The sequence below is a fragment of the Monodelphis domestica genome, chromosome 2, assembly GCF_027887165.1.
Source record: "Monodelphis domestica isolate mMonDom1 chromosome 2, mMonDom1.pri, whole genome shotgun sequence".
Lineage (NCBI taxonomy): Eukaryota > Metazoa > Chordata > Mammalia > Didelphimorphia > Didelphidae > Monodelphis > Monodelphis domestica.
The window spans coordinates 203775686-203803423 of record NC_077228.1 but is presented as its reverse complement, the minus strand read 5'-3'; the positions used below and the strand labels follow the sequence as shown (position 1 = coordinate 203803423).

Below are 27738 nucleotides of genomic sequence, written 5' to 3'. Positions count from 1 at the left end.
GTTCTGCCAACCAAGCATCAAAGTGCCAGAGTCTCCTCATGGTGGTTTTGTACCCAGTTATCAGGAAGTAATATTAGTAGACTGATTTTTTAATACCCAGAACCAATCAGATCTGGAGGATAGTTTTAATTCCTTTTAGGTAAAAAGTAACCTAATTTTCATGGTGCTGGAGTTATAGTATCCTTTGCTCCCATCATACCCTACCCCTTGATGATCAGGGATTTAAAAGTGTTCTGTAGAATCTTCCATGACATAAATGTCTTTAGGACTATTATTGGCCATTTCTGACCTGGTATTCAAGAAGACTAACATAAGCAGTACTAAAAGGAAAAAAATTAAAGTAGGGAAGAATAATTGAATATGGGAAAACAAAGACTAGAAATCCCAGTCTTCATCAGGGAAGGATGAATTCTAAGGCTATTAGGTCCATGCATTGGGTTCTGCCCAATCATTGCAGTTTAAAGTGGCTAAGCTGATGTCAATAATATATGGGCCAATTTTCATTATATGGCCTGGTTGCCTTTCTTCCCCTCTTATTTTTTTTAACCCTTACCTTCTGTCTTGGAATCAATACTATGTATTGATTCTAAGGTAGAAGAGCAGTCAGTGCTAGGCAAGGGGAGTTAAGTGACTTGTCTAGGGTCACACAGCTAGGAAGTGTCTGAGGTCAGATTTGAACCTAGGACCTCTTAGCTCTAGGCCTAGCTCTCAATCCATTGAGCTTTCCAGCTGCCCCTTTCCCCTCTATTTTTCAGATATGCTAAAGCCCACAAAAATTGATAGCAATTGACCTGGCTTTCTCTTTGTTCTCCCTTCCTAACATGAATAGAAGCTGGTATACAAGAGATTTAAAAAAAAAAACACAACTATAGAACACTACTTTTAGAAGGTTGCCAACTTTTGCCTTTTTAAAAGAAAGACATGCTTCTTACTGTTGAATCATGATTTTAAACTTGAGAGAGTGATGCTCCTACTTTTTATGGAAAAAATTTTCTTTTTCATAAAATGATGTATATTAATCATTCATATTTTATTTAAATAAAATTAAGAATTCATCACCATTTTTATACTATCTGACCATCTTAAACATAAAATTGTATAATACAGATACTTAAATTCTTTCATAATTTTTACATATAACAAACCATACTATTCATGTGCTAGATATGCTTGTTTTTTGGTGCCAAAAGTTCCTTAAAATGTCTGTGATATTACCATTCATTATTAAGTCACTAATAATGAGTTTATTTTACTTTTATTATAACTAGGACAGAAGACCCCGTTTCACACAAATAAGATAGTAGTAAATTTTGTATTGCTTTATTTGATAAACTAGAAAATTCTATTTTCATAATTTAAACCTAAGATTATTGGGTTCAGCTGGTTCTTTCGGTGAAGTCTGTTGGTATTTTCTGTTAATAGACAGTAACTGAATTCAATTGTTATTTCTGTGCAGATAATTCCCAGATATATTTGTCCTCTAACCTCTCTGATAAGAAGTTATCTTGATTGGATACATAATGGGGTTTCAAATCCCCTTATTTCTATAACAATAGGAATTGAACCATATCAAGGAACTCAAAATCCTCTGTCCCTTTCCTTTAACCACATTCTAGTAAGGTTAGCTAAAAATAAGCTCAGTCCCATATACCCTGAAAATGTTGGTTTTCATCCTTCCCTTACTAATATTTCCATATATCCTAATAATCATCTCACTCAACCTATTCCTAAGAACATCTGTCACACCAAGTAGCAACTGCTGACTAACTGCCTGAATAGTTCTAGAAGTCAACACCCTAACCATCATCTCTATAATAAAACACCACACATGAACCACAGAATCTGCAATCAAATATTTCCTAACCTAAGCCACAGAGTCAATAATAATCATATTTGCATCTATAATTCCTGAAAAATCAACCAATGCACCTTATTCCAAGTCTCCAACCAGTGAGCATCATTACTAATAACACTAGCTCTAGCTATAAAATTAGGAATTGCTCCATTTCACTTCTGAGTTCCAGAAGTCACCCAAGGTATGGCCCTGCTATCAGGCATGATCTTACCTGCCAAAAAAATTGCTCCAACCACAATCTTATCAGATTTCACCATCACCATATCAGTACTAATGCTTTTAGGCATCTTCTGCACCTCTGTTCTTGCATCTCATTCTGCCTTTTGGCAGAATTGTGTGCCCTATAGTTATCTTAAATTTAAAATATCCAAAACTATTCCCTTCCCCCGTTTCTGTCTTCCCTATTATTGGCAAGGGTATTACCATATTTCCAGTTACCAACCTAGAAGTAAGCTCCTCACTCTTTCACCCCACCCTGCCATGTCCAAACAATTGCCAAGTCCTATCGATTCTACTTAATAACCTCTCATTCCCTCTTCTCTGACATTGCCACATGATGGTACAAGTGCTTTCATCTCATGCCTGGACTATTTACAATAATATGCTGGTTGTTATTTTTACCTCAAGTCTTTCCTACCCCTGTATATCCTCCACTCAACTATTAAATTGATCTTGCTAAAATGCAGGTTTGACCATATCACACAGGTCCACTCCCCTCCATACCCCAATAATCTCCAGTGCCTCCCTGTTATCTCAATGAATCAAATATAAAATCTTCTTAATTAAAAAAAAAAAAAACCTGGTCCTTTTTTACATTTTACTGTCTTGCAAGTACTCTAGAATCCAGTAATCCTGATCTCCTTTATGATCCTTGAGTAAGACACTCAAATTTTCACTCTGTCCCATTCTTGGAATTCTTTTCCCTCCTCTCCTCTGTCTCCTGATTTGTCTGGTTTCCTTGAAGTCTCACCTAATGTCTTACCTATTTGTAAGAAGGTTTTGTTCTTCATTAAATCTTAGTGCCTTCTCTCTGAGATTACTTGTACTCTATCCTGTTTGTACCTTTTCATTATATAGTTGTTTCTATATTGTCTTCCCTATTAGACTGTGAGCTACTTGAGATGAAGGACTAAGGTTTCTCCCTTCTTTGTATCCCCAGTGCATATCACAGTCTTTCCATTTATAATAACATTAATAAATCCCAGTAATCAATATAAAGGATCATATTTTCTAGATTGTTCCTTTTTAGTTTATATTTCTGCTGCAGAAACTGCTTCTTTTGGTTTTGCTTTTATTAATTTCAGCTCCATTGGATTTTCATTTTAACTTGATTATATATTTACCTATTACAAGGGAATATTATTTTACTTTAAAAAGACAAAATATTAAGAGAAATAAATTTAAACTTTAATTGTTGGAAATTTCAAATGGTGTTATCTAAGCAATCTTAACTTATTTTAATTTTTCATATATAAGGTGTTTTTTAGTTTCTTTGTGCATCAAGAAATGAATGCTGATTAGTAATATAACAGATATAATGGTACTTTCAATTTCCATACACACCTTGTTTAAGTTTAAACACTTTATATTCCAGTGTAGCAAGCACAACCAAACTCCTCTTGTCTTGAGTCTTTTGATTGAATGCTGATGGTTAACTGAGTCCAAGTCAAGATTTAACCTTGTTCTTGCATACTCTATCAAATAAAACAGTATGTTGTATAAAATCACAATGCTAGTCTTGCTTTTCATTTTTACTTTTATTTTAATTTTTTCTTTGAAAATTAGTTGAAATTCTGTGAGAGTTGTGTTAAAAATGTCCAGTTATTTTGGCTATCTTTTAATGACATTTCTGAGAAGATGTTACTTCCTGTCTCCTCTCCTTTTTCCTTCATTTCTTTCTTAGAAATTTCAGCCTCAGAGTTATCTTGTTGGAGAGAAGAAATATAAGAACATGAAGTTTCATATGATTATTTACAAGACAGCATTTTAATTAGTACAAAACAATATTGTATTCAATTTGGGGTAACAAATTGGGGTAACAAAGATTAAAAAAGATCTTTCTTAAAAGAATTTACATTCTAATAATAGGAGGTGTCCAAGAATGACAATTGTCTTTGTGCGTGTTCATCTACGGTGTACCCAAAGACTGAGGCGCAAAGTTTGTGGCACATGGGGCATGGAACATCAGTTGTTACGGGAGGTGCAGTTGTGGCCTGGTGTCAGCGTGTAGCGGCAAGACGTTGACTTCGCTCATCTTCAAAGGTGGCTGCAGCGGCATGGTTAATGTGGGTACACCAGCTGCTTCTGTCAGAGGCAGCAAGTTCTAGTTGCTTTGGTGTAATGCCAGCCCACTTCAAGTTTGACTTTAGCTGATCCTTGTAAAAGCACAAAATATGTCAGGTACTAAAGTTCACAAGATAGGTTCAGTGGGGTATAAAGCATTCAAGGAAAGAGATTGCTTTTAGAGATTAGAGAAAGCATTGTGGCTATGATTAATATCTATAGTACTTCAAGGATTTTCAAAGTTTCGGTGAGGTATAAATTGTTATCCTTACATAGATGAAGTATGTTGATTTAATTTGGAGTTTATCAAATTGTTTGTAAAATTTGTTACCTATTTATCCTTACTGATGTTGGTATATAAGCTGTGATTTATTTTCATGGTGGTTTATTTGTAATTATCATTACTATTGTAATAGATAATGACCAAAAATCCCATGAAATGCAATTTCTTTTGCCTTTTGATGTATAATGAAACTGACTCTGTTATCTCCTTTCTTTGACTTTCCCAGAGTATCTGTAAGCTATCCTTGTGTTTTGCTTCTTCCTTTTTTTCTGGTTTCTTTTATAACAAAAATGTTAAGACTGATAAAATTAATTGTCTTTTAGCCATGTTTCTACTCACATTTGGGAACTGTTGGTTACAATTAAAGTTTGAGAGTTTAAAATTTTTGTTTTCTTAGCACCCTTTGACTTTTTCTTTCATTGCTTCCATTTAGAATATTTCTGTACATTTGTATGTATGTAGTGGATAATTGGTATGGAAGGATAAATTAAGCCCAGCATTTAACAGGAGGAAGAAAGCAGATTGGATTGCCTTTGAAAAATTAAAAAACTTTTTTTAAAAGATCCCAAATTTCCCATGAAACTAAAGGTCATATTTTCAGTACCAACATTCTACCAGTGTTTGCAAATGGTAGTGAGACAAAGTGTAATTAATTATGTCTGAAAAATTAAAAATGAATTCCACACAGAAGTGGAAGTGGGGCATCTAGGTAGATCAGTGGATAGACAAGAGGTCCTGGGTTCTATATGACCTTAGGCAAGTCACATAACCCCCATTGTCTAGCTCTTACTGCTCTCTTGCCTTAAGAACCAATACATAGTATTGCTTTTTAAGGTGGAAGGTAAGGGTTAAAAAAAAAAGGCAAATGGAAAGGAATTTGGTGGATGAGAGTAGGATGCAATATAAAACCAATGAGGAACTCTGAGGAACAGGAGCAAAAGTTGTCATTAAGGAACTGTGTGATATGTGTATGTATATGATAGGAAGAGAAGATGATTTGATTATGTGGTAAAGGTGAGGAATAATAGGTTGATAGCCAGAGTGCGCTTATGGGTATTGTGGTGATCTTAGGAGAAAAGAAGGAAGGCCTTTCTGGCTAATTTGTGAAAGATGATGGACAAGAATTGTATAGGATAGACAGGCATATATAGGTTGTCATCTGCATTATTGAGGGGAATTTCCAAATCTATATAAAATCACATAATTTGAATATCTGAATAGAATTAATGTAACTGAAACTTGGGTTAATAGTCAAGGTCACACAACCAGAATTTGTTCCCATTTCCTTTTTTTTTAAAATTCAATTTTATTTTCAGATCCAAATCCTTTTTTTTTTACCAGCTTGATTTTCATTGATAAAGCAAAAAATAAAACAATACAAAATTCCTTACAAACATGTATCGTCAAGTAATAATCAAGTCTGCAGGTTGGGGCTGATGGTGTGAAGATGGAATTAACTCTCCCCTGCCCATTTTTAGATTTAATCACCAGAAGTGTATATTCTTAAGGATAAGTGGGGGAGGTCTATAACCCACTTGTGTAAGAATAGATGATGAATCAGAACCCACTGACTGCCCCCTGGGCAGTCCTAAGCAAATCTAAAAGCTGTAATTGGTCCATGTAAAAATGAAAGGAAGACACAGGAAGTGATGAAAGGAATGGTCTTTAAAAATGCCAAGAACTTCCTGTGACAAGATCTTTTGCCTTCAACTTGACCTTGGAGGATCTCTGGCTGAGGATTGCTTCTATTAGGACTACCACGTGGGTGAGTGAAAAAGGCTGGCTCCTTTCCCTGGCTTGTTATGGAGATACTATCCTCAGGAGAGGCCCCTCATCTTGGAAGAGGTCTCATGACTAAAACCCTTGTTTAATTAACCTCTGTGTCCCCTTTGCTGGGGCCTCTGAAGTCTTACCTGGTCTGGACTGGGTAGGAGTAATTATTTTCTACTCTCTCTGATTTTCTTACTTTCACTCTTTATCCTTTTGTAAATAAATTACAATAAAAAATAATTTGGAATTGAGTAATAATTCCTGGCAATCGTACTCTTTAATCCAACCCCTTAATTTTAACCCCTTACAACCTGGTCCTTACAATAGGGAGTCGTCGTGGCCTCATGCTCTTTTGCTTATGTCATGTACCTAATCTGGTCCAGTGATCAACCTATTTCTTACCCTCTATCAAATGGCTTTGATGATTATAGCTTTGTGTAGATTATAGAAATTTAAGATTTGGTAGTATTAGGTCCCCTTCTTTTATACTTTTTCCTATTGATTCTCTTGCTGTTAAACTTTATTGTCTACCAAATGAATTTTGTTACTATTTTTTTCTTAGTTCTACAAAGTTATCCTTTTACAGTAGTTTGATTGGAATGTCTCTGAGTAAATTAAGTTAGAGAGCATTATCATTTTTATTATATTAACTCAGCCTACCAATGAGTAATTAATATCTCTTCAGTTATTTAGATATGCATTTACATAAAATAGTTGTGTTCTGTGTGTGTTGGTGGGTAGACTCCCAAGTATTTTACACTAGCTATAATTACTTGAAATGAAATTTCCCTTTCTATTTCTTCTTGCTAGATATTATTGTTACTATACAGAAATGCTAATGATTTATGTGGTTTATTTTATATTTTGCAACTTTGCTGAAAGTTGGTTTTTTTTTCATTTAGGATTTTTAGTTGACTTTGGTATTATACGGGAGACTGATTTTTGGGTAAGAATATCAGTTTATTGATTATATCAATTTATTGTTTAGACCAGCATCATAACTGATTAATTGACATATACAGGTCATTGACCCTCTCAAATGACCAGAGATCACATATTTTGATTAGGCAGCTCAATAAATAGAATTTTAGGAGCTCATTATTTGGCCCCCTCCCTTGGATATCCCAATACAATTGCCATTAGTGAACAGCTAATTAAGAGGTGATCATGAAACTCTCAGCCCTTCAATCAAATGGTGGTGTGAGGTAAAGGGTTTGGTTGTAAGCCTGAAAAGATTCCTTGACTTCATTTATTAACCAAATTTGGTTAAAAAGATAGGCATTCTTTGAGATTCCTATGGATAAAGAAAATGTATAAAATAGTAGACTGGATGGAATCTCTGGCCTGCATCCCAGCCACAGGAATACAAAAAATTCTAGCTAATATATAGAACTTGGGGCCTTTCTGCTCTACAGCCCTGATACAAGATTTAAAAGAGTATTTGTTACAGTATATAAATACTCACATTAGGGTTCTATAAATAAACCATCATATCTGCAAAAAATGATAATTTTGTTTTGTCTTTGCTTATATTTTATTCCTTCATTTTTTTCTTGTCTTATTGCTGGAGCTAACATTTTTTGACATATTGTATAATAATGATGATAGTGGATATTTTTATTTTGATGAAAATAACCTAGCCCTTTATTTTATCTGCTATCCTTTTGCATTTTATGAGTGAGTTCATCCCATTTACTTTTACAGTTATGATTGTTAATTGTATATTCCCTCCAACCTATTCTCTTATACTTTTCCTTCTGACTAATCCCTCCTTTGAACTGCCTTTCCTTCTTATTCCCTTTTCCTTTAATATCCTTTCTTTCTTGTTTTCCCTGCTAGATGAAATTCATTTCTGTACTGTATTGTGTATGTGTGTGTATGTTTGTGTTCCCTCTTTTGGCCAGTTTAGATCTGAATGAGGTTCAAATGTCACCTTTTACTTGTGCACTTTAAATATGTAAAATAAATCACCCCCATTCTTTATCTTCTTTTCATCCCACCCACCAAATATATTTTTCTTCTTTCTTTTCATTCTTTTAAAAAATATCATCAAAACGTAACAATTATTCCCTTGCCCTCTGTCTAGGCTTGGTTTTATTGTCTTGTTGATTGTATAGACTTGAGGAAATGTTGATATTGCAGATTAAATTTAGTGTAATTTGAACATATCTTTCACCCTACCAACCCCTCAGCTTGTTTTAGCATCACATTCCTGTTTAGAAATCCTGTATCTTTCAGAGGTGATAGGTAGAGTCTTCCCTATCATGCCAGGAGTTGCTGTATTGGTAGTGGGCAGCCATTCAAAGGACCACATGATGAGTCCCAGCATCTGGAAGATCTGCCTCTTATCTGGACTAAGGTTGAATCCTCCAAATCAGAAGGGTTCAGGAAAGGGATGTCACAAGGAGTGTAAATTGGAATTACTGTAATTTGTAGGAAGTAAATTGGAAGGAAGTAATACTTCCTGCCTCAGAACCTGACTGCCCCAGCTGGTTGGGAGAGGTGGCTAGGAGAATGCCAGCGCAGGTGGTTTGGCTCAGGGCTGGCTAAGGGAGTCCCTGTGTACCCAATATCTGGCTTGGAGCTGGTGCAGCCTGCTGGGGAGAAGGCTGCTAAGAAAATGACTGGCTATATACATAGCTGGTGCCTTTTCTTTCTCTGGCCCACTTTTTCTTTTTTAATAAATAATTATAAATTAAGATACAGTTTTCAGAGAATTTTAATCCTAACACCCTGAAGGAGTCTACTCAGTTTTGCTGGAAATAAGTTATTCTTGGTTATAAGCCTAAATGTTTGCCTTCTGGAATATCATTCTCTGATTCTTTATATTGGTAGCTGCCAAATGTTGTGGGAATCCTTACTTATACTAAGATTCTTTCTGGTTGTTTGCAGTGTTTTTTTCTTTAAATTGGAGCCTCTGGATTTTGACTATAAAGTCCCTAGGAGTTTTGATTTGAGGTTTTCTTTCAGGAAAGGATAAGTGAACTCCTTCTATTTCTGCTTTCCCTTATGGTTAATAAGAGATCTGCATAGTTTTCCTTTAATCATTCTTTGAAATAAAATGTCCAGGATCAGGGCTTCCCACAGTGATGTGAATGGGATGAAGTGGGCTTGGAAGATTTCCTGGTCTGAGCTCTGTTAGTCTTGACCCAGATTTCAGTCTAGGCAAAGAAACTTTAAAAGACTTGTCCTTGATTGGAAGTTCCAATAGACAGTGCTATGGATTCTGCCACTATCAGCTCGCTTGGAGTTGTTGCAGATTCAGTGACCAAACTGCAGGCTCCCTTTAGTCTGTGATTATTGTCTTGGGAATTCTACTTTTGATTTCAGCCTGGGCTAGATGCTGAAACTTGAGTTCTGAAACTGATCCTTGAGGTCAGTCATGTTTGCTTTTGAATTTATTCTTTGCTCATTTGTACACAGCTAGGACTTGTAAGAACTGATTACTCTTGTCTTTGCTATCTTAGGCATAGACTGTTTCTTAGTCTGTTCTAGAGCTGTGATCCAGTACAGGGATGTGAGCAATTAGAACTGCCAGATACCACCTGTTTCTGTACCCTGCATTAGTTCAGGAATCTGCTGGGGCCTTTTCTTGCCCTACAACTTAATCTCTTTCTCATGCTACACCTAACAGTATTTCTGGCCAGACCCTTTCCCCAGTGTTTGTAGACCTCCTATTTGTCTCCTTATTCTGATTTCAACTGGGAAAATGACTACTGTATTTTCTCCTTTAATTTCCAAGTTATGATTTGGTCTTTTGTATCTCTGTGGAGAAGGTGCAGGGGGAGAGGAAAGGAGGGGGAATAAATTCCTTCTACTTTATAATCTTGACTCCTCCTCAACCACCCTATTTCTTTCTTGATTTTTTAAGGCTATGCTGATCTCTTAAAACATATGTAAATGTATTCTCAAGTTCAAACCATTGGGACATATATGTACAACTTTCAAAAGCAAAGAAAACACTGTTGGTTATTATACTATGAAAAGTAAAGACATGAGCTAGTCAAGAATATCTTTATCTTTCTTTTCTTAAAAAATATTTTTCAGCTGATGAAAATCCATCTTATTTCCCTCCTTGTGCTGATTTTCAAAAAGAGGAAAAGAAAGGAGTCTGTATGATTAACCAGTGAACTTTAGTTTTATTTTTTCCTCCCCAAAATTTTGCATTATTTTAAAAAGAATTATTAGTTAACATAAAGAAAATAGTTACAAGGAGCCAGGATTGATTATACTCAACTAATTTAATTTGACTTCCTTTTTTGAAATAATTTTTTTAATTGTTAGGTGGATCAGGAAACTACTTTAGATATAGTTTATCTTATTCAGTTGTGTCTTACTCTTTGTGACCCCATGTATCATAGCAGTCCTATACTATCCATAAGATTTTCTTGCAAAGGTACTGGATTCTTTTCTAGCAGATTAAGGCAAACAGGTTGTGATTTGCCTAGGGTCCCACAACTAGTATCAGACTGGATATGAACTCAGGTCTTCCTCACTCTAGGCCTAGTGCTCTATCTACAGGACCATCTAGCTATTCTACTTTATCTAGATTTTAGCAAATTATTTGAGTAAAGTCTCTTTTGCTGACCATGTGATTAATCATAGATTTAGTACTGGAAGGGGAGACATTGAGATTCCTTTTATAAGTGCAACCTGGCAACAGCTCTGGTGGGTACTAGTCCTTCCCTCTTCAGCCACTGCTACTAAAACTGAGAAAAGAAAGTTATCAGAATCAAAGGCCCTGGCAGCTGTTGATTCATTAAAGAAGATGTATTATCTTCTTTACCATTTGACTTTATAGTTGAAACCTTCTCTGTACGTTTATCTTCCCTTTTTAGAATGTGAACTCTTTGAAAGTAGGAGACTTTCACTTGAACAAGAATATTCATAGCTGCTCTCTTTGTGGTGGCCAAAAATTGGAAAACGAGGGGATGCCCATCAATTGGGGAATGGCTGAACAAATTGTGGTATATGTTGGTGATGGAATACTATTGTGCTAAAAGGAATAATAAAGTGGAGGAATTCCATGGAACTGGAACAACCTCCAGGAAGTGATGCAGAGCGAGAGGAGCAGAACCAGGAGAACATTGTACACAGATACTAATACACTGTGGTATAATCAAACGTAATGGACTTCTCCATTAGTGACGGTGTAATGTCCCTGAACAATCTGCAGGGATCTAGGAGAAAAAACCCTATTCATAAACAGAGGACAAACTGTGGGAGTAGAAACACCGAGGAAAAGCAACTGCCTGACTACAGCGGTTGAGGGGACATGACAGAGGAGAGACTCTAAATGAAACTCTAATGCAAATATTGAGAACATAGAAATGGGTTCGAATCAAGAACACATGTGATACCCAGTGGAATCAGGCGTCGGCTACGGGGGGTGGGGGAGAGGAAAAGAAAATGATCTTTGTCTTTAATAAATAATGCATGGAAATGATCAAATAAAATATCATAAAATTAAAAAAAAAAAGAAAAGCAGGAGACTTTCTTGTATACTTATGTTCTCAGTCCTTGGCACATAATCAGCACTTCATAAATTCATTCATCTTGTACTCAATTTTTACAGCTGAGGTTATAGAGGTTTGTCTTAAATTTAAATGTTAAATAACTTGTCCTAGGGTCACACAGATAGTAAATGGTAGAATTGGCATTTGAACACAGGTCCTTTGCCAGTGAATACTCAAGTATAGAAGTGTGGCCAAATAGTTGTTCTGAAAAAAATCTTGAGTGATTATAACCTTAGGTATAATCCAATACCTAATACTAGTACAGCAAATGGCTGAGTTAAAAGAGGAATGGTGTACTAAATAAGGGTTCCAAAGGTCCTGCTGCACTTTGATCTCATCAGACTAGATTTGGTGCAGAAGCTCCAAATCATACCAAATGTAGAAAACAGAGATGTTTAAAATTAGTGGGGTGGGAGATGGGATGATAATCGTCTAAAGCAAATAAACACTGTTCATCTTCTATCCCTCCCCCAAAAGCCCTTAGAGAAAGATGGAACTGCAGGCAGTGTAACTCAAGCTCAGGTCCTGGCCAGAACCCTTTGCTGGCCAGGGGAGAACTGGTTTCTACGATATGATCCCATGATCTTTCCATCTGTTTACTTTAACTGAGACCTGGCCCTTCAGCCATATTCTCTAGCACCAACTATATTCACTCATGCCTACTCTCAACAGAAGAAGTTGAAATAGGAATTTCTTTATCTTCATTTCCATTTCCAGACACACTCTTTGCCACTCTCATTCACCCCTTTATTGAAGGGATCTTATTCAAATCATGTTAACTACATTCTATCTGGTTGACATTCATTTTGAGATGTCCAGGAAACATTGTATATGCAAGGTTGGAAGTCAACAGAGAGGCTGGAACAGGATGGGTAGATTTGAGATTTGTCAGCTCAGAAATAGTCCACAGGAGTTGCTGAGCTCACCAAATAGGGAGAAAAGAAAAAGTCCTAGGACAGAAATCTCTGGGATGCTAAAGTTATAGGATGTGTGTTCAGCAAAGGAGACTTAGAAGGAGCAGTCTCATAGCTAGTAGTAGAAGAACCAGAAGATAGTGATGTCCCAAAAACCTAGAGAGAAGAAAACAAGAAAGGAAGGTAAAGAAAGTGTCAAGTCTGCATTTTGGTCAAGGAGAAAGGGAATTGAAAAAAAGACCATTGGATTTGGCATTTAAAGGATCACTGGAAACTGGTGAGAGGTGCTTTAGTGTAATGATGAGATCAGAAGCTGGATTGTAAGAGGTTAAGAAGAATGAGGAGGAGAGAAAATGAAAGGACCTACTATCAACAGTTTTTTCTAGGAATTTAGCCACAAAAAGCATAAGAAATCAAGGACTTTAATTAGGGAGATGATGGAAGAATCAAGTGAGGGGTTTTTGAGGAGAGAAGAGACATGGGCACCATGGGCATAGGAACTAGGGAAGTATCTAGTAGATAGAGATTTAAAACAAATGGTAGAATGAAGATGATAAAGGGAGTGATCTTTTGGAGAAAATTAGAGTGGAATGGGTAGAAGTTAACCTTTTATGGAATAAGGCTACTTCTTCCAAGTGAGATGGCGATGGAGGAGATAATGGTAGAAGACATCTGAGTAATAAGATGAAGAAGAAGAGAAGAGCTTGTGGCAAATAATTTCAATTTTTTTTCTTGTAAAATATGAAACCAGTTTTTCACTTGAGAAAGGGAGGAGATGGGAGAGCCTTGAGAGGTTTGAGAACAAAAATTTAGAACTGCTGTAGAGGAGGAGATAGTGAATTGATATGGGAGGTATGTAACAAGAGTGCCTGGCATCAGTCTGTCTAATTGAGGTTGTGTAACATAAATTTGTAATGGGTCCAGTAGGAATGGTTGAATGATTTTCTCTACCTTCATTCAGTTACACATGTGTAGGAGTAAAGGATGGGAGTGATCCAGGACTGAGGCTCAGCTGGGGTGCAATTGACCATATGAAAAGGTGCTAGGAAGTTGAAAAGAGGAACAGTATAGAATTAAACTTCAGCAGAAGGCCTTTATTGAGCTACTCCCCAAGCTACAGGTGCAATTCAGATTACTTCCCATCTACTCTGTATATATCAGTGATGGTGAACCTTTTGGAGATAGAGTACCAAGCCCTGCCCCCATCCCCTAGACTGAGTGCTGTGCCTGCCCCCTCCCATCCTGTGTCATTCCCCCTCCTCTCCCCATGTGCCAGGGGAGGGAGAAAGCACTCCCATTGGGCTGCTGGGTGGAGGGGTGGGTGAAATGAGGAATGTTTTCCGCAAGTGTAGAGAGTGGGAAGGGACTGGTCTGAGTGCTCTTTGCTCCCTTCCAGTTCTGCCACTTATGAGCTGCTCACACCCTCTGTGTGCTCCCATTGAGCTACTAGGCCAGAGGGGTGGGTAATGTGAAAAAAATGTCATCAGGTGCAGTGGAGAGGGGGAGGGGAGCAGCTCTGCTCTCTGCTTTTCTAGTAATGAACTGTGGGGGTGGGAGGGCCAATGCATGTCCACAGATAGCACTCGCTATGCCATCTTGGTACTGGTGCCATAGTTTCACCATCACTGGTATATATCTTTTATAAATTGCCTCCTCCATTAAAATTCGAAGTCCTTGGGGGCAAGGGACCGCTTTTGTCTTTATTACATTCCTAGTACTTAGCACAGTGCCTAGCATATAGTATTTAATAAATGCTTGTTGACTATTCTCTTATTTTTGATCCTTTGAATTAAGATAATAGATTTTTAAACCTGTTGTACTGAATGACTTTTGAAGTTATTCAGCTCTTTTGTTTTTTAATTCTGCAAAATGATTTAAAATACTTTCATGTTGATTTTTAAACTATTCTAATTCATTCTTAAAGTAAGGTTCTGCCATTGTCTTCTATCGTTCATTCTGAGCCATAGTTTTTTTTTAATCTATAAAATAAATTTGGATTAAAAAATCATTGAGGTTCTTTCTTACTATGACATCTATGTCTTTATAGTACAGCTTATGTCATTTAACAATGGATTTGTTCATTACATTTTCATACATGACTATGACAAATATACACAAAGGCAAAATTTTTTTTAGAAATCTTGAAAAAAATTTATGAAGTATTAATTCTGAATATGCTGTGTAGCTCAGCTTAAATGCATTCATTTCTGATTTATTTGGCAGTCTATTTGAGGATATGAAGAGAAGGCTGCTACTTTCATTTATCATTTTATTATTTTGTAGTCAAGACCATTTTTGAAAAAGTTGTTTCTGAAATGATTGAGTAATATAGTCATCAATATAAGAGCTATTACACATTTCTTATGTTTGGCTTACTTGCTTATAATTTATTCTTGGAAATTAACTCCAGCTTGAGGGAAATGTGTATTTTCTGAATATGTATTAATATGTATAAAATATGTATTTCTTTTCATTAAACATTCAAGTATTTCTTAATTAATGCAACATATGAATTTGACATCAGTTCAGTTTTCATTTTAACATTGCTATTTAACATTGTGAATGCTAATTCCTGGGTACTTCCAGTGGAATTACAAGTGACTACTACATGAATACTGAAAGAATCCATTGATTGCTATTGCAGTGAATACCAGAAGAGGCAGTAATGATTTTCTCTTTATAAGAAATGAATTGTCCATTTTACTTTGGAAATCTAACCACCTGTGCTTACACTGTATCTGTACATGCACAGTCTTAAAGTGCTCCAGATCTTGGGATTTGTGAAATTTTGAGTAAATGAAATTGTAGATATTTAAAAAATAAGCAATTTTAATGCTTGATTTCTAATTTAGGAGATCATTTGTAAAAAAGAAAAATAGACTGTCAGTTTACGTATTTTTGGTAGTCTAGTAGTACACATTGTAGATAGTGATGTTTCAGGGCATGTAAGGAGTTCAATAGTTAATTGCCTTAATTATTTTTGAGATTGTGAATGGAATCATAATCAAAGTTGGGGAATTCCTGAAGAAATTTAAGTATATATGTATATATATACATACACACATATCTATATAACAGATTATTATGGTCCCATAAAAATGATTAACATGAAGAATTCACAGAAACTTAGGAAGACTTTATAAACTGATACTGAGTAAAAGCAAGTAGAACTGGAACTGTTTGCATCATGACCATGATAATATAAAGGAAAACAATATTGACAGCTATAAAGTATAATCATTAAAGTAACCAGTTATGACTTCAGCAGACCTGATGTTGAAGCATTTTTTTTGCCTTTTGGTAAAAAAGTGCTGTTAGAAAACAATGTGAAAAGATGAGTGAATTTGGACTTGGCCAGTGTTGATTGATCTGTTTTGCTTTGTTCTATGTTTCATTAGGCTGGAGGATTACTGGAAAGTAATATAAAAAGGAGAAAGAGCACCAATCAGATTTTTCTTTCTTTTTTTTTTTAAAGACAGATTTGGGCTAGATTTGTGTAATCTTTAGAATTCTGGGCTAAGGAATTTGTCCTATACTATGTGATTTACATGACTTAAGTAGTATTTTAAGAAGTTTAATCTTATCCCAGTCTTCCAGGTGGATTGAGGGTCAGAGACATAAAGGAGTTTTTCTTAGTAGTTGAGGCATGAAGTGACACTGGTAGAATGACTGGAATAGAAATTGATGGAAAATAGAATTGATGGAAAAGATGGAAACTTGGTTATTGTTTAATTGCATAAGAGGGTAGAGAGAGTTATTAAAGATAAATTGGAGGATAATCAGGAGTAGTGGCAATCTTTACAGACCATGTTACCAGGAAGAATACATTTTTTTGAAGAAGGGGTAATGTTAATGTGATCAGGAATTCCATCTTAGATTTGTTGAGGTCATGGCAAAATAGCCAACAATATTCCAACAATTAGCAAATAGTTGGAAATGTGGGACTTGAGGTGCTCAGGAGAGAAATGAAGGTTGGACAAACAAATTTGGCTGTTAGTAAAGTTTTGGGAGAGGATGATAGCACAATCAGCATGCATTTAATAAGCCTTATGATGTGCTAAACTGCATATATGGTTCAAAGAAATCACTAGAAGTTTCCTTGGGATGGGGAAAGGCCTCTTGCAAAACAAAGTATTTAAGCTGAGTGTTGAAGAAAGCCAGGGATTCTAAGAGGGCCATGTGAGGTTGGAGAGCTTGGGGGATGGCCAGTAGTACAAAGGCTCAGAGACCAAGAAAGATAGCCATTACTTGAACAGTGAGTAGGCGGCCTATATAGCTGTAATGTGGGAGTGATGTGACAGACTGTCATATCACAACCATAGGAAGAGTCCAAATTGAGATGTGCTTTAAATGCCATACTAACTATAAGGTTAGTTCAAGAAATAATAGAGAACCATTGGAGTTTATGGGAGGGGCAGGGGCGTGACATGGTCAGAGCTATGCCTTAGAAAAATCACTTTGTCATATCTGTGTAGAGCCTGGATTAGAAAAAGGAAGCATTTTGAAGCAGGGAATCCAATTAGAAAACTATTCTAATAGTCCAGATAAGAGCTGTTAGGGATCTGAGCTAATGGTTTTTGACTGATTTGATTTATTTTAGGTGAGTCTCTAATTTTGCCAGATGTTGGAAGTAAGTGTATAGAGAGATACAAATACAGACCTATATTTCATTGATTCTTTCTATTCTTTTTCTTCCAATATTAGGAAGATTACTACTTGTTTCTATGATAAATAAATACATTTCCTGTCCTATAATATTATTCGGTCCCTATCTTCCTTATTTGATCTTAAAAATCAATTCTTTTTACTAGGTCACTTTTAATCTCAATCCAGATTTCCTTTGCCAAGTCAGTTATAGCATATTTCCTATTATAAACTTGGATTGCTTTCACCTTCATTGATGTATTTTAACTTTTAAGCCCGTTTCCTTGTTAGAAAAAGAAGATAGGGGGCAGCTGGGTAGCTCAGTGGATTGAGAGCCAGGCCTAGAGACGGGAGGTCCTGGGTTCAAATATGACCTCAGACACTTCCCAGCTGTGTGACCTTGGGCAAGTCACTTGACCCCCATTGCCTAGCCCTTACCTTGGCCTTGGAACTTCTGCCTTGGAACCAATACCTGTGTATTGATTCCAAGACGGAAGGTAAGGGTTTTAAAAAAGAAAAAGAAGATAGATATATTTACTTAACAAAATAGAAAAAAAAAGAGGGGTGAAAGAATCTAGAGCTAGAGACAGATAAAATATAGAGCTTGAAGAGGCTACAACATGGGGAGGAGGAATACTTTTTAATATTCTTTTAAATTTTCTTTTCTCAATCCTATTTTTGAAGACTGGAGAATACTATTTTCCTGTCTGACCTGCAAAAACCTATTTCTTGGTTTCTGATAAGAGAGAGCAAGCAATGTTAGATATAGAGGTCAAGAAGGATGAAGATTAAAAAGGATGTTAGATATGGCAATTAAGACATTGATGACAGGAAGGAATTGTGGAGAAATACAAAGGAAAAAAAGGGGCCAAGAAATAAATTTTAGGGAATAGAGGAATAAGAGGAGTTAGCCTAGGGAGGAGACAGTTTTATTGGGTGGAAAGCTGTTTCTAAGAGGACAAAGCATTTTTAGTGAAAGGCTGAAGAGTGTTTGACTATAAGACAGGGAAATTACTCCTTTGGTCTTAATTAGATGAGTACTTAACTGTGGAACATTTCTTTTTTTAGTTACAGATATCTCAGCTTTGTCTTTAATTTTGTTGTTTCTGAAATTTTTATGCTTTTGAATCAAAAGTTTTAATTCTTGCTATATCTGCATGAGATAATTCTCTTTTTTTCCACACTGTTTGGTAACTATTCTCATCAATGTTTTAGAAAGATAATTATCAGAGATATTTTAGTTTTCTGAATATGAAGAAGCTAAATGAATCTCTTTCTTGGGGGTCATATAAAAGACAAATTTCTCTATTTTTAAAAGCAGTCCTCATTAAGGTTTAAAAAATTTACTTTAATTGCTCCGCTAAAATGCTAATGAAAAGTTAGAACTTGGAGGAAGTTTTGGGGAGGGTGTAGTGAATAGTGATAAGAGATGGAGGAAAAAAAGAACAGAACATAGATTTTTTTAAAAAACCTATGGAAATAGTTATAAGTGATAACATCTGTATAACCCAGTGGGAGTGCTTATTGGATCTGGGAGGGGGAAGAGTAGAGGGGAGGAAAGAAAATGAAATATATAAACATGGGAAAATATTTTTAAAATTAAAAAATGTGAAAAAACCCAATATACAGAAGACAAGTTTAGAAAGGGAGTAGACTTATTAACTATATTCTCAGGAATAGACTTGGCTATTCTCATCAATATAATGATCCAGGACAGTTCTGAAGGACTTATGACAAAGAATGCTATCCAACTCCAGAGAAAGAACTGTTGGAGTCAGAATGAAAATCAAAGAATACTATTTTTCACTTTAGTTTATTTCTGTTTTTATTTTGGGGTTTTGTTTTATATTAATATTCTCTCACAACAATGACCCAATATGGAAATAGGTTTTGCATGATCATACATGTATAATTCATATCAAGTTGCTTACCATCTTTGGGAGGGAAGGGAGAGAGAGGTAACATTTGGATCTTATAATTTTGGAAAACAAATTTGAAAACTTGTTGAAAATTATTTTTAGGTGTAACTGGGAAAATGAAATGTTTTTTTAAAAAAGTATAGCGAAGAATTTTGTTGTGAACTTTAATATATTTTATCTTTAAATAATTTATTTTTTATGTTACCTAGAGTATTTCCCTGTATTCCTCTTCCCATCTCCCCCAAACCATCCCTTATAACAAAGAATTAAAAAAAAGAAAGAATAAGAGAAAATATCAGCAAAACCAAAGAACACATTTTTTTAAATCTGACACGAAATGTTCCATATCTTTCCTTTCTAAAGGAGGGGAGCAATGAGGTAAGACTTCTTATCTTTTTTCCTTTTGGGAGGCCAGACTTGTTTTTTATAATTTCACAACATTCAGTTTTAATTGTTTTATGGTTGTTTTTTTTTTTCATTTTATATTGTTAATAGTCATTTGTATATGTTGTTTTCCTGGTTCTGCTTGCTTCATTTTGGATTGGTTAATATATGCTTTCAGTGCTTCTCTGTATTCATCATGTTCAGTGATACAGCCTAGAGTAATTTTCTGCTTTAATCATGTAATACAATTTGTTTACCCATTTCTAGAGATTAGATACTATCTTCTTTGCAGCCAAACTTTTAGGAGAATAGTTTGTACTTGCTACCTCCTTATTACCCCTTTGCAGTTTGATTTCCATTTAATACTCTTCTGAAACTACTTTTTCAGTGGATCAGTGACCTCTTAATTCACAAATAAGGGTCTTTTTCTCAGGATAATGAGGTCATTTTGATCTCTTTGTAGGACTCTATTGCCATTTTTTGGAATACTCTTATCACTTGACTTCTATGACACAGTATTTTAATGGTTGGCTTATTGCCTCTCTAAGCAGTTTTTCTGGTTCCTTTTCTTTCTCCAGCCCAAATAGTTCCCTAAAGGCTCTTTATCCCTTTCTGTATTTTCTTGTACCTGCTTTGACCTCTATGATCCTACCTAATAGTATGATTTCAACTTTCAGGCCTATGTAAATGATTACCAACTCTATTCTTTTAGCCCTATATTATCTCTTGAACTTCTATTGCATTTTTTCTCTTTAAAAAATTTGTCATTTTTTACCATTAAAAACAAGAGAGTTCCAATTTCTCTCTCTTTATCCCACATTTTCTATTACCTTGGACTCTTTTAAGGGAGTGTATTTTTCTGTAGAGGATTGGACTTTGAATTTGAAATACTTGGATTCAGATTTGTCTCAGAAACTTAAGTGGCAGTAGAGATCCCTTAATACTGCCTCAGAAACTCAGTAGCAGTGGCAAACAAACCCCTTAATTTTTCCCTGAACCTTAGTTTCCCTATCAGTAAAGGAAGGAAAATAGCACCTGCTTCCTAGTGTTATGAGGATTGAATAAAAATGATAGCCATAAAGTATTTTGTAAACCTTAGAGTGCTGTATGAAATGCCAGATACACTAGTCATTTACTTGAGTGTCAGTCTGGTAAGTTAATTCCAAAAAGGAACTTATTGTCTTTGCCCCCCAATCTAATCCTTTTGAAAGTCTCTTTCCATTAATGGTAATATTAGCTTTCAACTTGACCATCCTCTTAAGTTAAGAAATGTGATTTTTAGATTCTTTCCATCTTGCTTGGTCTAGCACCCAGGAATGTGCACACCCACATTACACAGACATGTGCTAGCAAATGACAAATCAGAAACAGCGGACAGACCCCTGGACTGTCCTAAGTCAAGCTAAGCTATCATTGGTACAGATGAGACACAGGAAAGTATCGTAAAACCGTCTATATAAGGCATGTCACTTCCTCTCTCTTTCCCCCGAGAGGCAACACTGGCTAGCAGCAGGCTAAGCGTTCCAACATCTTGGCATGGTGGCAGCTATTTGTCTGGGTTTGGCGGTGAGTTTGCCCTTGAGCTGATTCAGGTTCAGGCATTTTGGCTGAGCCCTTTTGGAGTTCAGGCTGATTCCTTCCTCCTTACTTTCCAGAGCCTCTGGTCTACCTTCTGGCACTAGCCAGGTGGGAGAAATCCTACTCCTTTTTCTTTTTCCTTCTTCTTAATTTCTTTCCACTATATCAATTAAATCACCATAAATTTCCAGCTGACTTGGGTATTTTATTATTTGGGATTTTCCCTGGCAACCAATTAAAATTAGATTTTAAGTCACAATGCTAAAATTATCTTTACAGAAACACTAAATGATTTTTCCCAAGCCTTTACTTCCAAATCTAAAGTTTTTCAAAATCTGTACCTTTCTTTCCATTCTGTCAATACACTAATTTTTGGTTGGATTATTATGATAGTCATCTTGAATCTATCACCCTGCTGCTAGTCACCTCTCTGTTTTCCTCTCTAGCACTGCCAAATTAATCTTTCTTCTAATGTACCATAAAGTTCAAGTCTGGCTTGTAGAGGCTTCAAATAGGTCTCCAAGCTATCTTTTAAATATTTTTCTTCATATACTTGATATTCTGATGTGAATGTGAAATCTCCTACCCCCCTCATGATTACATTAGTAATAGCAGTTTTTTACAATTCAGTTATTTCATGATTGTAGATCTTAAACTTTTCTAAAAATAATCATTTTAAAATGCAAACCACATAGCTGGTATGACTCTTCTCCACCCCATGCTGTATTATGTGAAATGTTTGTTCAAACACAGCCATGTTGTATCTGATTTTTACTTCACTTCTCCTTTATTGGTTTATTTTATTATACTTGATTCTTGGAATCACTGAAAAAATTGTATTTTTAGCAACAAGTTTTTGATATATATATAAGGAGACTCCTCACAATGGTTGAGATCTTCAGTTGCTGACCGGAGTCTGACTTTATTGTGAGATTGGCTCTCTCTCAATAAACCCATTTCTTTTTTGTGTTGAGACTTTATTTTTTTGGTGTCTTGGCTAATAAATTTTTGTCACACTGGTCAAATTAGATTTTTTTTTTTTACTGAATGCCCCCAACCTTTTTTTTTTTGCCTCTTGCTCATAAGATTCCATATGATTGGAATGTACTTCTCCAACTATCTCCTCCACCTATTGAAAACTACCCACCTGTAAGTAGAATCCTACCTATTCTACGCATCTGTAGTGCTACTTCTTTGAATCTTCCTCTGATTTCTCAACAGACAAAAGTCACCTCTCTCCCATGTGAACCTTAATGACACTACCTTTATCATATTCTGCTTTCTATTATGCTTCATCATGTCAGTGTTTTTTATCAGTAAGGATACTATCCCATGATATGGGTTGCTTTAATGAAGTCTTAAATTACTTCATGGAAACAGAATAGAATTTAGAGTTGGAAGGTATTGATTGATACCTTAGAGATAGAGATAATAATAGTCCAACTTCTTCATATAGATAGAACAACTGGGGCCCATTATTTTGACACCTCTCTCCCCAAATCATCACTGGGGGTGGCCAGCCTCATCTGTCTGCATTGAGCAAGAACAGACCTTGGGTGATAGATAAAACTATGAAACATGTAACAGCAGAGAACCTTAAGGGAAATGTATACTTACCAAAACTATGCCCTTATCCTGGAGGATACCTGGAACAGAATCTAAATTAATGAGATTCTGTATACATGGTGAAGTCTTCAGATGCTTCTGTTTTTTAAATTACAACTTAATTTTTTGTGCATTTGTTCTGCGTTTGAACCCCCAACAAACATGAAGTTCTCCACATGAAATGAAAAATAGGATTGTATATGACACCAGTTGTTCAGCTCTCCCCTATCTTCACACCACCTCCACTCCCCAATCCAGCTATCTTTGCTATCTTCCCATAAATTTACTTTCTTTTATGGCTAAACTTGACAAGACTATCTACAATTAGTACTTTTCATCTTAACTCTCTACGGTATGGTATCCAAACTCATTATTCAACTTGAAACTGCTCTCTCCAAAGTTACCAATGATCTCTTAATTGCCAAATCTGATTTGTTAGCCTTCATCCTTCCTGACTTTTCTACAGATATTGACACACTTTCCCTCTTCTGCTTCTTTAGGTTTTTGTGATATTGTAACCTACTTCTCTTACCTCTCTGCTTCTTCTCAAGTCTCTCTTATGGATCTTTGCCCAGGTCACACCTGTCAGTCCTGGTAGGTGGTATCCCTTGGGGCTTCATTCCTCTATATACCTTTTTACTTGGTGATATCAACTCTCATCTCTAGGCTGATGATTCTCAGATCTACTCTGCTGTTAGTCTTACATCTTTGCTACATTTTGGACATATCAAACTAGATGTTTATAAACTTATTAAATTTAATTTATTCAAAACTGAATTCACTATTTTTTCCTCTAAGCCTTTCCCCCTTCCAGACTTACTTATTATTATCAAGGTCACCACGCCCTTTCATTCACTCAGGCTCAGACTAGGTATTATCCATGCCTCCTCATTCTCTCACAACCCTCATAGCCAGTCTATTGCCAGGGCTTGGTAATTTTCCTTTTGTGACATCAATTAAATTCTTCTCTCTCTTAATGCTAAGGGACTTATCACTTGATGCCTGGATTATTGCAGTCTATTGACAGTTGGTTGGTTTTGTCAGCCATGAGTCTTCTAGCCTATCCTCTCAGATAACAAAGTGATTTTCCTAAAGCATATGTCTGATCATGTCTCCTTCTCCCCTCTCCCTAAACTTCAATGGCTTCCTATCACCTCCAGGAAAAAATATAAAATCTGTTTTATCCAAAGCCCTTCATAAACCTTTCTCTTCCCCCATCCTTTCCAGTTATTAGAAATACTGTTTAATTGTATGATATATCAATGTGGTAAAATATTACTATGCCATCAAAAATTATACACAAAATCTTAAACCTTGCACCTCCCTCTGCAGTGACAGTGGCCTTTTTACTGTTCCTTGGACAAGACACTCCATTTCCCTTCTCTATACATTTTTCACTGGTTGTCTCCCATGCCTGGTATTCTTCTATATTTCTTGGTTTTTTTTTCAAGCTCCAACTAAATCTTACTTTCACAAGAAATCTTTTCTGATACTCCTTAATGCTAGTATCTTTCCTCAATTGTTAGTTTTACTGTCTTCTTATTTTAATTTTTAGTCACAGTAATGAAATAGTTTTAATATTCTCCAAAAAGGAAATTTTGAAAAAAAAAAGTTTTAATTTTCCCTTCTGCTTATTTACATTCTGAACTCTATTTTGAAAGGGATCATAGCATTAAAGAATCAGGAAGATCATGGTCAAGCCATTTAACTCTCAAGGATCCCAAGCCATACTGTGACAATAAATTGTAGATGAGTTGCTTATCTCTTCCTGCATTGAGGGGTAGAGCTTCCACAGCAAAAATTTCCACAATAAGAGCTCTACTTTGAGGTCACTGGTCAAGATTTTTAAGAAACTTTATTTTGCTTTGGATAAAATATTAAATTTTTTTGGTTAAACATTTAATCATAGTCTCAAATAAAAACAAAATAATAAAACTCAAAACAAAAATGCATTTTTAAAAGTAAATAATTTGTTTTAATGTAATGGAAGTAATTATTGATCAGTTAATGTATATACCTCTAAAGTGTTTTTTTTTTTAAAGTTTAATTGTTTAGTTTGTATTCTGATTCTACTTTATTTCCAATGTTGTATAGTAGTCAGAGGAGTTGGATTCAAATTCTGCCTCTGATATAGTCAGTGTCACCTGTAAAAATTAAATCTCTAATCAAAATGTTATATTTTAAGAGATTTATTAATAATCATTAGAAATCAAGGAATAAAGAAGATACAAAATAAAGACCACATGCCCACAGCTGATTAACTAGTTCAAACACCTGCCTTACCCACCACCAAGCTCGGGACAGGAAGTAAAGAGCTGGGACCTTCCACATCTACAGGAAGTATGTAATGACAGGAAGCCAGTGGGCTCCTGGGAAATGTAGTTTTTTTTTTTTTTTTAGGGTAACAAATTTTCAATTATACAACCCTAAGTCATCTAATTTCCTGAGTTTCAGTTCCCTCATCTCTAAATTAAAGGAGTTGGACTAAATGACTTACGGTGTTCCCTCCATCCCATGGTATTTGATTTTGTGTGTAATTTTTGATGGCATAGTAGTATTTTATCACATTGACATGTCATAAAGTTATACAATATTTCTAATAATTGGATTATAAGTTATTTATATTTTTTCTTTTGCAAGTAAAGAAGTGTTCAATGTTTTCTTTTTTTTTTATATAGGGTCTCTTAATTTATTTTAATAGCAATTTTAGAATCTAGCCTACGTGTGAGATGATGAGATCAAAAGTCTTGTGTTTAAGCTAGTGTTAGTTTAAACAACAGCTGAGAATATCTAAGAATGCATCTACTTATTTTTGGAGGAGAAAAAAAGAAAATATGTTCTGGATTGATGAGAAGAGTGTTCCTTATATAAACACAGGAGGTTGTTCCCTTCACCAAAGATTTCTGTTAAGTGAAATTACCTTTTATACTAATGTTTAAGACATTATCTTCAGAAAGTTCCTATTAAAATTAAATATATTTCCTTAGAAGGAAACAAAACTTTTTGGGTATTTTAGTGCCATTGTATGCCAGCCAAATTATAATTGACTAATTAGAGCTTCATAAGCTGAAGCATTATTTTTCTGAGGAAGTGGGACAGAGCAAACTTTTTGTCATTGTCTTTTTTTTTTTAAACCCTTACCCTCTGTCTTAGAATCTGTACTGTGTATTAGTTCCAAGGCAGAAGAGTGGTAAGGACTAGGCAAGGGGGTCAAGTGACTTGCCTACGGTTACACAGCTGGGAAGTGTCTGAGGCCAGATTTGAACCTAGGACCTCCCATCTCTAGGCCTGATTCTCAATCCACTGAGCCACCCAATTTCCCCGTCATTGTCTTTAACAAAGATTGTCATGTGGACTTTCTTCTGGTTTGATCTTTTTAAAGCTAAAACTTCTGATTAGTGTATATGAATATTTTGTACATCAACTTAAATAATAATTGACATTTAGGAAGGGAATCCAACTTTTTTTTATCACATTCCCATCTCTCTACTGGAATTTCGTCCAAGCATCTGCTACCTGATTAAAACTACTCTGAGGATCCTATACCTGTCCATGGGAGTCTAAGAGCAGGAACAGGTGGTATATTTATGTAGGACACAAACTCAGTTAGCTTATAGGTAAGGGGAGTGTAGGATTTGACTCCATTATCTTCCAGTTGTTTATCTCTTCTTTGGGGTCATATCATAGACCATCCAGTAAAAACTACAGGGTAGAATGATTATTATAAACAACAATCACCAAAACTATATTTCAGGATATCTCTTCCACATAGATCTAAGAAATGTTTGAGAAAAAATTCTGATGAGGAAAATTCAAGGAGAAAAAAAATCACAGCAAGTGGTTTTCCTAGCCTATGTTAGAAAAAGGAGACATAGAGGTTTGTGGATATGCCAGGAATGGCTGCATGGAGCATTCTGTTTCAGGGAGAGTCTGTAAGAAGGGCAAGAAGAGGTCCTAGATCCAGGACAGAGGGGCCTGACCTTAAATAGAGTCAAATATAAAGACGCAGAATAACCAGGACAGCAATCCCAGGCAAAAGGGGAACCTGAAGTTCTGTCACTCTGAACCAGCAGAGAGCTGACTGATAATGTCTTGAGTATAGCAGAAATGTACTTGTGTTCAAGAAGGACAGAACTCACAAGTATATTGTTCAGACTCAAACCCAGGTCAGGATCTTGCAGAGCTCAGACTGCTCTGGGAGCATTAAAAGTTTGCAGGTCCTAGACTGTAACTATCCTTGAGATGCTAGAATTACACAATACTCAATACTCCAAGAAAGCAACAGGATTGAAGAGACAGAAATTTAGCCCAGACATTGCACTGGAATTACACAGGGCCCTACCCTAACATAAAGTTCGCAGTTAGGAAGTAGGCTGAAAGAATGAGTAAACAAACAAACAAAAAGAATCCTACTACATGACAGGGATGGTAAAGACACAAATTCAGAAGAAAAGAATGGACCCCAAAGCATCTACAAGTAAAACCTAAAAGAAAAAAGCAGCTTGGTCTTAAGTGCAACTCAAATTTCTGAAAGATGTAGCAAAAAAAAAAAATTTTTTTAACAAATGAAATGAGAACATTAGATGGGGGAAAATGGAAAAGATGAGAAATCAGAAGGTAGAAGAAAGAATTGGAAAGAGAGCTAAGAACTTGGCGAAAATAAATAAATAAAACCTTTCCAAAGTAACACATCCCCTGAAAATTATAATGGACCAATTAGAAGTTAGTAACTCCATGAGACAACAAGAAGTATTAAAACAAAGTACAGCGACTGAAAAAAATAGAAGAAAACATAAAGTAGCTCATACCAAAAACAGCTCACTTGGAAAACAGAACAGAGTGACAGTCTAAGGGCCTTTGTGCTATGTGAAAGCCATAACCAAAAAAGATTTTGACATCTTATTTTAGAAATAATTAAAGAAAACTACTTATATCTTGTAGAAATAGAAAGAATCTACCAGCTCTGTCCTGAAAGAAAACACAAAAT

At 35.6% G+C, this 27738-nt stretch overlaps 1 protein-coding gene and 1 long non-coding RNA gene across 8 annotated transcripts in view; one reads left to right on the top strand and one right to left on the bottom strand.

Moving 5' to 3' along the window:
• Positions 1 to 27738, top strand: part of GPATCH8 (G-patch domain containing 8) — a 111911-nt gene that overhangs the window by 6495 nt on the left and 77678 nt on the right. The window lies entirely within an intron of this gene.
• On the bottom strand, positions 3598 to 23663 carry LOC103095681 (uncharacterized). The gene is made up of 3 exons (XR_008916388.1): positions 23572 to 23663; positions 22764 to 22921; positions 3598 to 3779 (listed from the first exon to the last, which is right to left on the bottom strand). It is a non-coding gene; the product is annotated as an uncharacterized LOC103095681 (long non-coding RNA).